This window comes from Mastomys coucha, unplaced genomic scaffold (genome assembly GCF_008632895.1).
Source record: "Mastomys coucha isolate ucsf_1 unplaced genomic scaffold, UCSF_Mcou_1 pScaffold9, whole genome shotgun sequence".
Classification (NCBI taxonomy): Eukaryota; Metazoa; Chordata; class Mammalia; order Rodentia; family Muridae; genus Mastomys; species Mastomys coucha.
In genome coordinates this window covers 75,490,324-75,507,111 of record NW_022196915.1, presented here as the reverse complement: position 1 = coordinate 75,507,111, position 16,788 = coordinate 75,490,324, and positions in this window count along the sequence as shown.

Here is a 16,788-nt window from a genome sequence, read left to right as displayed (position 1 = left end):
AGAGAGAGAGAGAGAGAGAGAGACAGAGACAGAGAGAGAAACAAAAATGCTGGAAAATATATTATGCTGGTCCATGTACAGGGGTACAGCTCTGAGACTGGCTGAGAAATGAATTTCTCTAGCCATGACTTCAAATATGCATAGCCAATATATTTTGTTAGCTATAGATCCCTCAGAAATTATTATTACATAATATCCTTTCATTTACCATGTTTGAAAGTTTATATTACAATTTGAATATACAGTTCAGACACACTTATAAATTTTGATGTTTTTTTTCATGCTCACAACAACAACAACAACAACAATATCTTTAGCTGAATTCTGCACATTGCAAATCCCAACATGTTTTTAGAAGAAATATATATTACCTGTGAAACAGGTACAATATAGAACAATAGAACCATACACCAAAGAAGACAAGACAAGTAGCTCAGGTGATACAACCTCAGAATGCCTCCATTCCTGATTTGTAAATCTATATCTAGGTCAACTTCTATACACCTAGCTATGTATACAGGTTTACAGACTCTTTTAGCCAGGATTCAGTTAAGCCCTGTACATTCCTGTCATAGAAAAGTCTATGGCAAACAAGTGAGGTTTCTGGAGACTGTCTACCCTTTTGTATTGCTGCTATGGGTAAACTCTGAGATGCAGAGTTCACAGAAATGCCATTTTAGGATTATTTCTTCCTGCTGATGTACCTTTTGTTAGCATTCAGAGCCTGCAGTGATACATGGGTGGGTCCACATACCTGTTGCCAGGACAACAGCCACCATATTCCCAGAATCCATTGGGTTCAGCTCCCAACTTTACCTGCGACTACTACGTCACAACCCATATATATGGGACAATTCCTTCGCCTTGCTCTCTCTCTCTCTCCCCTTTCTTTCCGCGCCACTACCCCTTACTCCCTCTCAATTAAACCTCTTACACGTGGAACTGTCTAGGCCTAGTGTGGTACTTCCAGACGCGACTGCCGCCATTCCATCACATCACCTTTCATTTCACTATTACTTAGGCTAATGATTCCTGGGAATCATTGGCAGAATTAATATGAAGATGTACTTTCATGTAGTGATGCTGTGTTAACAAATTTAGGATGATTTTATAAAATGCCTAATTGATAGAAATAACCTCAATTTCCCTATAGAATAATAGCTGCAAATAGAGCTCTGTAAATCTTCATGTGCTATGTACTAATTAGACTAGGTAAAGAAAGCAAGCTTGGGAAAATTAACACTCAAGGAAAACATTCCTGCTAGTTTAAGTAGGAGTCCATTATCTGGTAAATACATGTCATTAACTGTAATAACCAAATTATTATATGTTCAAAACCAGAAGATAAATGGTGGACTATTCTGCACAAGACATCAAAATAACACAAGGCAGATAATTTGTCCCTTGTCAAATATGTGCTAATTTATAACATAATTAATATTGCTTAAACTTATAATGAACTTATGGAGCTAGTAACAAACAATGAATATTTAGTCACAGAGTATTATTACTGGAAAGGCATGTAAATGATTCTGCTGTAATTCCTAAAGTCTTATAGATTTATGACATGAACTTACCTTAACCTTACTATGAACTCATGGAATATAAAAATGCTTAGAAAACTATGTGATCAATTATCTTGTGAAAGTATACTAAGAACTACAATAAAACAATGGTGTAGCATTTTTCAGCTTCATCCAGTATGTGAGTTTCTGTGTATGTGTGCCTTTCTTTTCCCCCCTCTTCTGTTCTGTTCTGTTCTGTTCTGTTCTGTTCTGTTCTGTTCTCTTCTCTTCTCTTCTCTTCTCTTCTCTTCTCTTCTCTTCTCTAGTTCCCATTTCTATTCTTTTGTTTTCTTTCTCTTTTTTTCCTTCTCTTCCTGGATGATGAACAATTAAGCAATTCCAAACCTCTCTCCTGGCCTGGAAGAGACTTGATTCTAAGGGAAAAGAACAAAAGAAAATGTTTTCTGTCCCCTGCTGCTATCACTAGGACTTAAATTGACAAAAGCCAGAGGCTTTTGCCACAGAACAGCAAACAGTTAAAGAACAGTCAGGGAGAGTTACAGGGCCAAGGGTCACCAGCCTTTGGCCTTCAACCATGACCTACCTCAGATCCTGAATGTCAGGGCTGGGCTCTGGTAATACTGGCATGTGGAAAAAGGGTTATGAGGAAGGTAAATTTGAATAAAGACAGGATTCTGACCTGAGTCTTGTAAACCTCTCCTATGGGTACTGCTTGATTAAGGAGCGTGAGTAACTGGAGTTGAGACATTATATTCCTAGGATTTTCACAATAATCCAATTTTTCAATGGGTCCACAAAAGATGTCATTGCCTCCAGAGAGCAGGAAGCAGTTTTAAGAGAATGATGCTGTACTCCCCAAAAATGGAATGGGCAGGTTTTAGTCACTGAATGAGTGATAGATATGTGCCATTGTTTGAAGGTGTTTGTCACAAGTTGTTGATGGTCTTTGTTAGGGGTTAAACAAAATATAGGAGGTTAGATTCAGGGATTTCCTTTTTTGTTCTTTTTCTTTCCTCTATTCTACTTTTTCTCCTATCTTCTGTTAGGGGAGGAAAAGATGGAGAAACGATGAAAATTAAAAATGGGGGATTAAAGAATGATAGGATAAAAGGGTCCATTATTGAATATACTTTTGAACTAAAAAACATCAACAAGCCAAATATTTTTAAATTGATATGGAACTTATATATCTGATACAAATTTAAGATGTTTTTAGAAAATGTTTCTACTTTTAAGCTATTGTAGCTATGAAAGTCATTTAAAATGCAATATGAAGCTCCAGTCTTTTTGAAAGCAGTTTATCCAAACTGTTTACAATAATGAACAAATGCAATATTAAGCTTATTGTCATGTCAGATATTAGTTCATTTATTATAGAAACATGTTTCCTAAGAATGGCTAGAAACAAGTAATGTTTACCTAGCCATATATACTATATACAGATAGAAAGTCTTTAGAAAACTCAGAGATCTGCAGAATATGACATTAAATATGATTTGCTAATAAAAAGCTTTTCATGGCAATGAGATGTCTGCCCTTAGCAGCAAGATGACCTTCAAGATGATGATCATCAAGAACTTCTATATGGTTTCTGCTTCAAATTTGGGAAGCTAGGCACTAGGCAAAACTGCCCTTAATTCAAATGCTGACAATAAAGAACAGGATGTAGGGGAGTTGACTGCTGGGTGTTGTCAAGATAAGGTAGGCATGTCTTATTAATTCTCGCTTCACAGAAGTCTGTCAGATTGTTGGGCCAGAAGACTTTAGATGTTCCTTCATGACCCTGGGAATCCTTGAGGGACTATTCACTAAGCCAGCACCCTCTGTCATTTCTATAATTCTGGAAGCTGGTTGGTCTGCATTCCTGTTTAGGACTGATGATAATAATTTAAGGTATAAGAAAATATTTTTAGGTTGATAAATGCAAGGGAATTAGGTACAGAACTTTGGACTCATCAGCATAGGACTGGTGATAATAGAATACTTTCTCAAGGTTTCCAAATACTTATGTACTAGACATTGTGAATATAATTCTTACCTGATAGTTTTCACAATTGCTCTTACTGTATATAGTTATTAATTTTGGAGAAAGAGTCTTCTTTTTAACTAAAAGAGGGGGATATAGGGATAATCTCTTGTGTACTGGGTGGGAAAACCTTTGGATGCATGTAGCTACTAGAGTTTCTAGGTAGAATGTATTTTTAGAATTTGGCCACTGCCACTTTGGAATGGAGATAGGGCATATGTAGAGTAGTTAGATGTGGTTGCTGAAACATTCCACAGAAGTGAGGAAATTAGGGTGTGTCTCCAGGATCTGTATAGTTTCTTGTGAATGGGAGCAGAGAGGGGAAGGCCACAGGAGATGGTATGTTTCAGCTGGAGATGAGAATAGGGGACTAGATTTGTAGGAGATAAAGGAGTGAAGATTGCTTATCTTCTTTCCTATTTGGGGTGGCTAGGGAATTCTAAGGCAATGCTAAAAAGAGTTGTTGGCTCAAATGTACAAATTAGCAGAGAATCTTTGGGATTTGTTGGAGATGCAGATAGGTGGCTGATAATACTATTTTAAAGTTTTAATGCAGGTAATCTATAAAATGTATGATGTATTCTGTGGCATGAATTATTAATAATTTATTTACTTAGGCACATAACTAATCTGTATTTTTTACCTCTTATGATTCAAATACATATAGGCAATTCACTCATTTGAAAGAAGTGTAGGTCAAAGATATGTTGCTGTTTACAGACAATGAGCTATGAGTTTTAAAGCACCTGGAAATCTAACAGTGAGAAGTTTAATCAAGTTTAATTTTCAAATCAGAAAAGTCTATGGTGTACCTGTTAACAGAAGGCCAAAGGCATACAAACCAGAGGTAGCAGACACTGATATATCATCAGTCCCAGGGCCTGAAGCCCTTGCAATCTCAAGACTCGAGTCCAGAATGAGAAAATGCCTTTCAGTTGCAGTTGAGAGAGTTTCAGCATCCTCTTCCTTTTTGCTTTATTGGAGGCCTCAATTGCTTAGGATATCAATCCATATAAAGTGATGGACAGTAGGTCTTGTAATCTTAGTTTACTCATTCCAATTTATATTACTTCAGAGTTATTTTTTAAAAATACCCAGAAACATTCCATGTCTCTTAAAATTTTCAGACATCAAACTAGACTTTAAAGTGAATATATGTATAATCTGGCATTATAGTTTTCAACAATACAAGTAAAATAGACATTCAGTCACTTATAGAGGTCATCACCATTTTAAAGTTTGAAATATATTTAAGGACACATTACCATGGTCTCAGAAATGGCTAGGTTGATTTTTAATAACCAAATTGATGAAAGCATTAAAGTCTTCCTACATTTTAAATAAAGGCTATTAAACTTTTCAAGCCTTTTCTTTGGCAAATCATTTTTATTTCATATTAATTCTTGCAAAGTACATCATTCATCTAAAATATTTAAGATACCTTAATTTTAGACAATGCTAGTTTAAAAGGAAGCTAAAAATGGTAGGTGATATATATGATAAAATATTATATCTTTAATTAGCTTCTGATTTTACATATTACTACCTGCAAAGTGATATTCTATCATATTTTATTATATGTAATTTTAATGCTTAAAATTATGCCATTACAATGACAGCTAAAGCTTGCTGAAAAATTTTAAAAATTTCACATCAAATTTTACAAATTAAATCTGATTGCTAACAATGCCAGCAAAAATATGTTGGTGATTTTAATGGTTACAGCTCATATCTAGTTTATTATCCTATTAATTCCTTGAGTTATAAATAAGATATATTTGTAGCATAAATTACGGTCACTGACTTTCCAGAATTAGAAAGCATTTATGACATTAGATATGTCAAATTAATAAATTTTCCCCCCTCAGAACCAATAATTTTCAATAGAACCAACACAATGTAAATGATTCTGTTGTAAATGACACCAAGTAATGATTCTGATGTTTAAGGTGGAATTTATAGTTTTGTGTTAGCAGTTTGATGACCTTAGGCTGTCTAAATACTGGTATTGTACCTTTTATTTTGGAACTCTTTCTTTTATACTTAAAGCTACCTTTAGTGCTCCATATAAAACCCATTTATCATAGAATGCCCTGTTTGCTGTGAAATATCTCATAGCATGAAAATTTTAATATTGAAGTATTCACATTACAGCCTACTGCAAGGACACAGAAAGTTATAATATATGTTGTCAACTTATCAAGAGTTATATCCAAGATTTAAGAATGATATAAGGCTTTAAATGAAGTGCTAATTCACAGAGACATGTCCTGAAACTTTACAAACTGTATGCTCTCTGAATGTACCCAATGGGTTTATATTAGACTTCAGTTCTTTTCATATTTTAAAGTTGGTGGTCAATTTTCAGACATCATACCATATTAACTATAGACATATTTGAAGATATTGCTTAGTAATTCTCTTTTGCAAATATCCTGTCTTTGCTACTTGCAAAACAGTTTCTGCTGATTTCTGATTGAAATCCTTATACCACTTAATTTCCTTCATATTCATGTTATATATATGAAATATGCATATATATATATGAGATCTTGAAAACTATACATGTATATATGTGTGAAACTTGAATACTAGGACTAAATAGGAATGAGGAGGTGGCAGGATAATGGAAAAATATGGGCAGGGAAAACTAATACTAAATGATTTTTGAAAGGCAATATGAAAATGCACTATAAAAGTTTAATGGAATATGTACATTTATGCCGAAGAATTTAACTGCAGTCACAGTATGTTGTTGGACACAGTACCTAAACTAGACATCTTACCTCACCAACTACAAACTCCATTGGGAGGAATGTTCTATATTTCACTTAGTCATTGGCCATAGTCACAGATCAAAGAAAAATCATGAACCATTGTCAAAATTATTGGTTATATTTCATAATTTGAGAGTTAGGTCTTATTAGTGAAGATACAGCCTATATATATATATATATATATATATATATATATATATATATATATATATATATATATATATATATATATATATATATATATATATATATATATATGTATATATATGTATATATATGTATATATATGTATATATATATATCATAGAAGATGGGAAAACAAATTGTTTACAACTAGAAATTTCAAACAGATTAATTAATATTTAGTATTTTAGACACTATATTGCATGATGATATTTTTCTTTTTTCTGCTTCTTTATTGGTCTTTTTATTTATTTAATTTTCAAATGTTATCCCCCTTCTTTTTTCCCCTCTGCAAACTCCCTATCTCTTCAAATGCCCCTGTTTTTATGAGGGTGCACCCCAAACACCCTCCCAATCCTTGAACCTCCACAGAATCAAAGTGATCCCCTCCCATTGATGCCAGATACATCTGCTGCATATGGAAGTAGTTGAAGAAGAAAAGCAATCATCCCTACAGAATTTGAACAATGTAGCTAACAAAAATAAAATGCCAGCAAGATATTGTGGCACAAGGTAATGGGAGAAGTTAATCTTTTTTTTTTCTTTAATTGGAGTTAAAACCAAGTCTCTTGAGATGGAATCCATAACTTACACTATTGAAATGGCCAAGAACCTAAGACAAAATAGGTCATTGGCTTAGACAAAAATCTCTAATGAAATGAATTCTAGTGACACATTGCTATTCTCATACATCAGTGCATATCTCAATGTGAATCAGAGAATCTTATTCTGTCAATAGAATTAGTAAAAATCTATAATCTGTAAAAATCTATAATTGTATTATTATACAAGAGTTGTGAATTTTGAGCATTCAGTTCTTGATGAGAATTCCTAACCAAACTCCTCCCCTCAAGGCTAAGGGATCTATGTAGAAGAAGAAACGTGAAGATTGAAATACACCATATTCCATTAGTTGGCTAACATAAAACACATTCTGTGTTTCACCTTTTCTTTCTTTCTCTCTTTGTGTTTTGTTTGTTTGTTTTGTTTGTTGAAATTTTTGGTCTTACTGGTATTATACTTCTGGTTTCTTATTTATTTAAATCTTCATTTAGTGTTGTTTTGCTTTGAGAAAGAGGAAGAGGGTCAGATATGATCAAAAGGAAAAGTATGAAAAAACATTAAATATATTTTAAGAAATAACATTTGAAGAACATAATAGGTCACTTTTTAAAAACAGACTATCAAAGATTAATACATGCAATGTACAGTGTTCTTGAGATGGCACCATATCCATGACTCATGAAGGAGAGAGTGATAATGATGATTAGAAAAGCTTGTTACAAGTGAGTAGCAGGCTTTTGAACGACTTCATAAGGCACTCGTGGGGACTTAAATACAATGGATAATCAAGGGGCAGATGGGATAGAGAGGTTTCAGAGGAAAAACCTTTGAAATGTAAATAAAGAAAATATCTAATAAAAGCTGTAACTCCAAAAACAGAAAAAAAAGGAAAAAAAAGAAAGAAAATCAAAATTGGGATTTTTAACTGATCATTTCTTTCCTCAAAACTGTTGCAGCATTAGCATTTAAGTGTCACTCTTTTGTCATAGTATACCTACAGAGATTAAATGCAGCAACTTATCTGGGCATATACATGCTACTCTTGTCAACGATTACTGAGAAAAATGTTTTATTAAGGTTTGCAGAGTAATTTGCTGCTTACATATTATTCCCTGATTCCATGACTAAAAGCTGTCCAAAATTATATATAGATATAGATGATAGATATGGATATGGATATAGATATAGATATAGTTATACATATAGATTTGAAATAGATATAGATAGATACATAGATATAGATATAGACAGATATAGATGATATAGATATAGATATAGACTTTGTAGATATAGATATAGATTTGGTAGATATAGATATGTGTGTGTGTGTGTGTGTATGTGTGTGTGTGTGTGTGTGTGTGTGTGTGTGTGTACGTGTGTTACTTATGGACATACATGTTTGAAGAACCAAGAAAATAAAACAAGAAAGGAATATAGCCTCACATTTTGCAGTTTTTTGAGGAATCCTGAAGCAAAATTTGTAGAATTGAATTTAAGATATTAAGCAATATTTTTACAGTAACAAAGGGAAGTACTTTAGTTCAAAGTAACACAGTTATTAGAGATTTTAGCCAATTCCACAGTTTTCATTTGAGAAAGAAGTTCACTCCAGAGTATCCAAACAGATAAATTCTTGCTACCATTAAAATAACCTTTCACTGTTAATTGCAGTTGAAGCAGAAGCAGTTTTCTCATTGAGTACTTACAATCCAAATCACACACCCTTATAAACTTCACACCTACTGTCTTTCTATAATTTTTTTAGTTAAATCTACTCAGTTCATCAGATATAAATAGAAATGTTAATTAATGAGTGTAAATACATACAACTAATAGAAATTTCCAGAAAATATATCAATAATATTTTCAAATTTTCTTGAATTTAAAAAAATCTATTATTATAAATATCAAATGTCAATATATAAACAAACAGTGGAAATTCTTCTATAATATATAAATTGTGTGAAGTAGGATCCTTGTAAAAGTTTACAAGAATTGTGTCTGTCTAATGATCTATAATAAAAATAAATAGTAAGAAATGCCTTACTAAAAGTGAAGGATGGAATATTTGTGAAGATGGCTCAGTGGTAATGTATTTACTGGACATTTGAGAGAATAGGTCATGTCTGTATGAATATGGCCACTATCAATAATAAATCTGATGGCCTATGGCTTAGGCAGGAAATAGGTGGAACATCTGGAAGGCATGACAAATTGTGAGAACCAGGCATGGGAGATTCTCCCAGGATGGTGTGACATGAGATCCATGCATGGTACCTAAGCACAGGTAACCAGCCACATGGCAGAATGTCGGTTAAAATAAATGGGTTAATTTAAGTTACAATCTAGCCAGAAAAGAACATAGCTCTATGGCCAAGGTATTTATAAATATATTTCAAGTCTTATTTCTCAGAGGACAGTGTTGGGAGGAAGAACCAAGCCTAACTTCTGCACTGGACAAGAAAGGGGGACCTGATTACAAATCACCAACAGCCAGAAAGAAAAAAACAAAAACAAAAACAAAACACAAAAATAAAAACCAAACTTGGAAGGAAATGTAAGTATGACATCTCTATGAAGGTAGGAATATGCAGGAGAAATCTTGGGGGCTCTGGACAGTCAGCATTGGCAGTCAATTATTTTTAGACTTAGTGAGACAAGCTTTCTGTACTAAGGTTATGAGAGATGAAGGAACGTACCTGACCTAAACTTCTGGTCTCATCCATCATGAGAACACATGTTAACAGCCTCACACACATTTATATGCAACATTCATACACATAAAATTAACTATGAAGAAATAAAAGAACAAAATACAATAGAAATATTGAAAAACAAGACAATGAAAAATATATTTGAAACTAAGTAAAAGTTGTGAAAGTTGAAGAAGCTACATAGGGAAATGTTTACACATATTATAATACTATATTTTATCAAAACCTCGACATTATTAACATTTTAATTCCATCTATATGATGCTTAAATTGGCATAGACTAAAGATTTACATTGTTATTGTTACTCATAAGTTATCTTAAGTTTTTCTTTAATTTCCTCAAAGAGCATTATTTCCAGTGACCTAATTTATAATTTATAATTAGTAGAAACCTCTATAAGAATCACATCTATAACATTGTACAACTGAATATACTCATAATCCTACTAATAAAAAATTGTTTTTTTTCTTTGATTATCTTCATTAAATTTGAGAATCTTATTATTTCATTTATTATGTCCTACTTGTTTACTTTTAGAGAAATTATTTTGTCACCTAAAACTTTGCAATATAATGCTACTAAATACTGTACGTTAATATAACAGGTATGTTTGGGATAGTGTGTCAACTTTCCAGTCCCTTCATCTTCATTTAAGTATAGAATGTTTATTTTTTAAATTTTATTTTTCTTCACTCATAAACTACATTCCCACTGTCGTTTCCCCTCCCTCATTTCTCCCATTCATTCTCTCCATCTCTGTCTCTGTCTCCCCCCCTCACAGACACACACACACACACACACACACACACACACACCCCTCCCCTCTCCCTAAGAACAACTTTTCTTCCACTGGTTTTCAGTAAAGAGCTGGCCTCCAGTAGAGGAATAATAATTCAAGAGCATAGCTTCTCAGAGAGGGGATCACATCCTAAGAGCTTGTAGGTTTTGTGTTCTTTCTGAAATGCAGACACATTTCAGATTAAAATATGATCTGGTTAGATACAGACATAAACGTAATACACACTTCTATTCCCTAATTATTAAGGTAAGGTTAGTTTGTAGGAGGAAGTACCCATGTTTGAAAGTGACAACTAGTTGTAGGACAGACAAAATGTTGAATCAAAGAAAGACAGCATTTTCTCCACTGGAAGGATTATCTAGTTACATAAGTTGGTGGGCCAAGGCTCTGTATTCCTCAATGCTAGAAGTCTTATCTAAAGTCACCCTTGTAGATTCTATTACATTAGATTTCTAGCTTTTTCCAGAGACTCCTTCCAATTCCAGTTGTCTCTTCAAGTATTCTCTCCCTCTGTCCTCCTCCCAACCTGAACCCTTGTCTTTCCATTCTTATCCGCAATTCAATTCTTTCAATTCTTATCCCTCTCCCTCAACCACCCACAGTGTTTCCTCTAACTCCTTTTCAGAGGGAGAATCATGAAGCTTCCTTGAGCCTTTCTTGTCACTTAGCTTCTCTGGATCTATAGATTTTGGCAAGGCTATTCTTTACTTTATAGCTAATGCTCACTTATAACTGAATTGCCTTCTTGGGTCTGAGTTACTTTTCACAGGGTAATACTTCTCACTCTCACCAATGGATAGGTCATTGAGACAAAAACTAAACAAATAAATAAGAAAATTAACAGAGGCTATGAATCAAATGAAACCTAACAGATATAAATAGAACATTTCACCAAAAAAGAAAAGATTTTTTTTTATCAGCATCTCTATGAACCTTCTCGAAGGTATACTTGGTCATGAAGCAGCCTCAACAGATATAAGAAGACAGACAACCCTTATCAAGTTCAACCCTTATCTGAACTTATCAGATCACCAAGGATTAAAAAATGGATATCATAACAGAAACAAAAGAAAGCCTATAAACTCATTAAAACTGAACAACTCTCTACTTTGTGAACCTTGAATCAAAGAAGAAATATGGAAAGAAATTAAAGACTTTCTAGAATACAATGAAAATGAATGGAAGACATTCCCGAATTTAAGCGAACAATGAAAGAAGTGCTATGAGGAAAGTTCATAGTCCTAAATGTCTTCAATAAAGAAATTAGAGAAATCTCATACTAGCAACTTAACAGCATACTAGAAAGCTAGAACAAACAAAAGACAAACAAAAGAAAGCACACCTAAGATGAGTAGACAGTAGGATAAAATCAAACACTGGACTGAAATCAATCTATTAGAAACAAAGAAAACAATACAAAGAATCAATGACACCAGGAGTTGATTCTTTGAGAAAATGAAACAAGACAGACAAACCCTTTTCCCAGCTAACTAAAAGTGAGGAAGAAAATATACAAATTAACAAAATCAAAAAATGAAAATTGTGGCATAACAACAGACACCAAGGAAACCCAAAGAAACATTGTTTGTATGTCAAAACTGGTACGTCACAAAACTAGAAGATCTAAGTGAAATGGGCAATTTTATTCATAGATTTCTCTTAGCAGGGTTAATTAAAGATCAGATAAACAACACAAATAGTTTTATAAACCCTAAGGAAATAGTTCATTCATTAAAATCCCTCCCATCAAAATAAAAGTCCAGGCCCAGTTTGTTTTAGGGCAGAATTTTACTAGACTTTCAGAGGAGAGCTAGTACAAATACTTCTCAAACTAATCCACAAAATAGGAACAGAGGAATTTTGTCAAATTCCTTCCATGAGGCCACAGTCTCCCTAATACCTAAACCACACAAAAAAACTCAACAAATAAGTAGAATTTCAAACAAATTTTCCTTATTAACGTTCTTGCAAAAATGCACACAAACCAAATTCCAATCATTTCCTCTTTAAGGCCTCTATCATCTACTTAAGAGTGGATTCCAAGGTCATTTTCATGTTCTTTGGTTGTGGTAGGAGCCCTACAGAGCTTTCTACAGTAGGATACCTGGACTCTGGTGTTTCTGTTTTGCCATGGTTCTTGTTGATTGTGTTCTCATGTTGGCCTTTAGCCATCAGTTTATTCCTTGTACCTACAGACCTCCAGAAGTGCAGGCAGATTTGTGGACCGGAATGATTAATATATGTTTTTTTCTATTAAATCTATTGTTATACTCTCGAAGCTAGCTGATTGCTTTTGATTATTTCACTAACAGCAGAATCATGGGTTAGGTAGAACACTATTTGTAAAGTGGGTGTCAGACAAGAACAAAACATAGTTTGATCCCTAAACATATTCCCATGTGAAAAACAAAAATATCAAGGTTAACCTGTATCATCACAGTTCTGAGGATTCAAAGAAAGGTGATTCCTGGGACTAACTGCCTAGACAAATACAATACTCTGTAACTTAAGGGCCAGTGCAAGATTATTCCTCAAACTCAACACAAAACCCAAATAAAGAAGAAAAATACAATCTTTATGAAGATTAAATTTGTATCATATATGTAAATAAAAATGTATAAAACTTTATAACATTAAACATTTAAAACATTATAAAACTTTCCTTCAATTTTTATCTTGAATTAATAAATGTATATAATTTTTACAGATTTAGCATTTATACATTAATACTAAAACTATCTGAAAGTTCAGTTATTAAAGAGTAAGCAAATAATTATAGTAGTTAACTACCACATAGTAATAGGATTCATTGACCTTTAGTAATAGTAAAAATGTAGTAAACAATTGAGTTTGATAATAATGTGAAGTTACAGGAAATGGAAAGAAATTAATACTTTTATATAAACAGCATGTTATGAAGAATACAGAATAAACTTCTATTTGTATTCTTGGGATATTGAATTGTATTAATAAATACTGAAACATCCTCAAACATAAGTTTTGAAATATATTAACTGAACTAAAATATTACAAAGAATACATGGCCAGGGGTTCATGAAATTCTCTACATCTCTCATTGAATAGAATAGAAGCAATTCTACACAATCATATTGGAGCAGAGACTGTGAGAAACTTAAACCCTTACATGGTGTAGTGCTCAAAGTTGAGACTGATCAATAAAACCATTTCAGAGACATTTATGTTGAAGAGTAAGGATCCCTGAAGGGAATAGAAGTTCTCTTCCTTTCTGTTATTTTGATACCTAGTGTGAAAATTTTCTAGCACCAAAAAGAACGGTCTGGAAAAGTTGGGTGTTTTTTCCCATTCTTCCTCTTCATACATATTTGGTGCCTTAGAAAGGTCTGATATCTGTATGAGTTTTCCTGATTGTTGATGTCTTAGTGCCATCTTTACAATTTTATATGTTTAAGGATTACACAAGCTTTTCTTTTCAATTTCTAACATACTGTTCAACCTTTTAATTGCTTATGGTCTTTCTGTATTGATTATAACTTAACAAGAAACTTAAAGAGCAAAATGCAATTTTTTCGCATAATTTTTATCAGGAATTTACCAGACCCCTATTATTGACATCATTTCTCTACTCTCTAGCAAGTATTAACAGATAATTCCTACTTGTAATGAATTCCTTGGAATTCCTTTTGAAAGCATGTAAGGACTGTACTATGATTAACCTCCCAAGCTAATAAAAAAGTATTGCAGTGCCTACATTAGTCAAGAATGATTGTCCAATGGAATTATACTTTAGATTTCATATATATTTTTTAGAAAGACAACTTTCTCAAATAACCAAAATATACTCATAAAGAAACATATAACATGGGTACTACATATGAAACCACTTGATAGGAAAGTTTTCAAAAATTATATAATGAAAAGTGAAATACAAATATTAGAACAATAATTTCAGGTGGCCAAATAACCTTTCTATAGCACACATAAAGTACACATTGATTTGTGAATGACCACTTTTTACAGTACTTTTGTATATGTAGCTACCCAATTTTTAATATATATTAATATATTTAATATATCATATATTATATATATGGTAAATAGAAAAAAGCGGATTCTGATTGAGTAATATATATAAAATAATTTTATCACTGAATCTTAATATTGCTTGTAAAGTTTATGATATGATCTCTCTGATAAGTTTGGGTTTTATTTTCTTGACTAGAATAAATATTTTTAATTATTTTGTCCATTAGTATATAGCAATATATGCTGCATGTATAAGGGACTTGTAACAGGCACCAGTTTCTACGTAAGAGAGCATATTATATTAACTTGTAATTTACTATAACTGCCAAGACTTCATCACTTAAAGAAAAAAAAAAGCACATGATCCAATTCTTGAATTTGTACTTTTAAAAGTGATGATCAGTCATCTTTTAAAATAACAATAATTAAATCACAGTATTTTATTTGCATGAAAGCATGGTGCACTTTCTATATCATAGATTATACTATAATGATTAATGGAAAATGATATTTTGTGCATAAAATATTTCATAAATCTTAACATCAATTATACAATTATAATTCATATTTTCTCTCTCCCTCAATGACTGGGTAAGTGTGTGTCTGGGTGTATACATGTGTGTACTTCTATTATAGAGATTCCAACACTAACTGAAAAATTATATTTAAAAGTTATAACGGTTGGAAAAATCATGATTCAATACTTTTATTTTGGCTCTCTGGAACAACATATTTCTAAGAAATCTTTATTAGAATAGATGAGGTATTGTCTGTTGTATAATGCCACATGCTCAAGTTTCTCAGTTTGAATCCAATCATGTTCATGGAGACAGAGCACAATTTATCAGTATGTTTGGTGTTTTGAGTGACACAAATTATTTTCCAGGGATCTTAGCTTGGGAAATCATTCAATTCCCCAACTTTTGTAACTGGAGCATTTACCATCTGGCATATGCTTCATGGTAATGGAGAGCTACAAGCATATCATATATATATGACTTACTGATGATACTTTTATTTTTAACTACCCCTATCCGTGAATATCACTGCTCATGCTGACAGCACATCTCAGAGAAATAAGAGATTGTTCATTATATTCTCACAGTTTTTTACATAATTATGTTTCTGAATATGTCAGAGAATGTTCTTATCTATGGTATTCAAACTTGCTTGAATACAGATATTATATGGGATCTTGTAAAATGTGGATTACATGAGATTATCAAGTAGTTTGGAGATATTTCAGTTCTGCATTTTTAATAAATCATTCTAAATGATGCCAAATAACTTTAGCCGTAAAAATTAACTTATATAAAAAATACCTTTGTAAAGAAGCTCATTATAGCCGGGCGGTGGTGGCGCACGCCTTTAATCCCAGCACTTGGGAGGCTGAGGCAGGCGGATTTCTGAGTTCAAGGCCACAGAGTGAGTTCCAGGACAGCCAGGGCTAGACAAAGAAACCCTGTCTTGAAAAACAAAACAAAAAAAAAAAAGAAAGAAAGAAAAGAAGCTCATTATAAGTTTAATCATGTATTTAAAAATATTAAGACAGAGAGAAATCTTGGTCAAGTTTCTGTTCACAAATTTAACAAACTAAAATTTTATATGTGCTGCCGAAACAAGCACAACAAACTAAAATTGTGTTCTGCTCTTTTATGTGTAAATTTAGCATCAGAACATCAAAGGAAGTTTATGTTTTACTCCTTATTCTTTAACCATTTTTAATTTTATACCAACGTGTCTGTAATTATTAGTATTATAATTGTTATTTTATACAAATACAATAATTTAGATTTTTTTCTTTAGTTATTCACTTTAAATCCTAATCTTGTACCAGTCACTCCTCTCCTTACCTTACACTTTTTCTCTGATGGAAGCGCCCCTAGGGTAACACCTCTCTCTGTGACATCCAATCCTTGCAGGCCTAAACCCCTCCTCTCCCACTGAGGCCCATCAGGTAGTCCAGTCAGGAGAAGGAGAACCAATGGCAGGTTCATTCAATTCCATCCCTCACTCTTCTGTAGGACTCCTGAGCACCACCTGGTGTTTGGCTGTAAGTCAGTGCATCTCTGTCCATTAGCTGCTGGATGAAGCCTCTCAGGGAACAGTTATGCTGGGTTCCTATCTGCATGCATACTAGAGCCTCATGAATAGTGTCAGAAATTAACTCTTTTAAAGGAGATGGATCTCAAG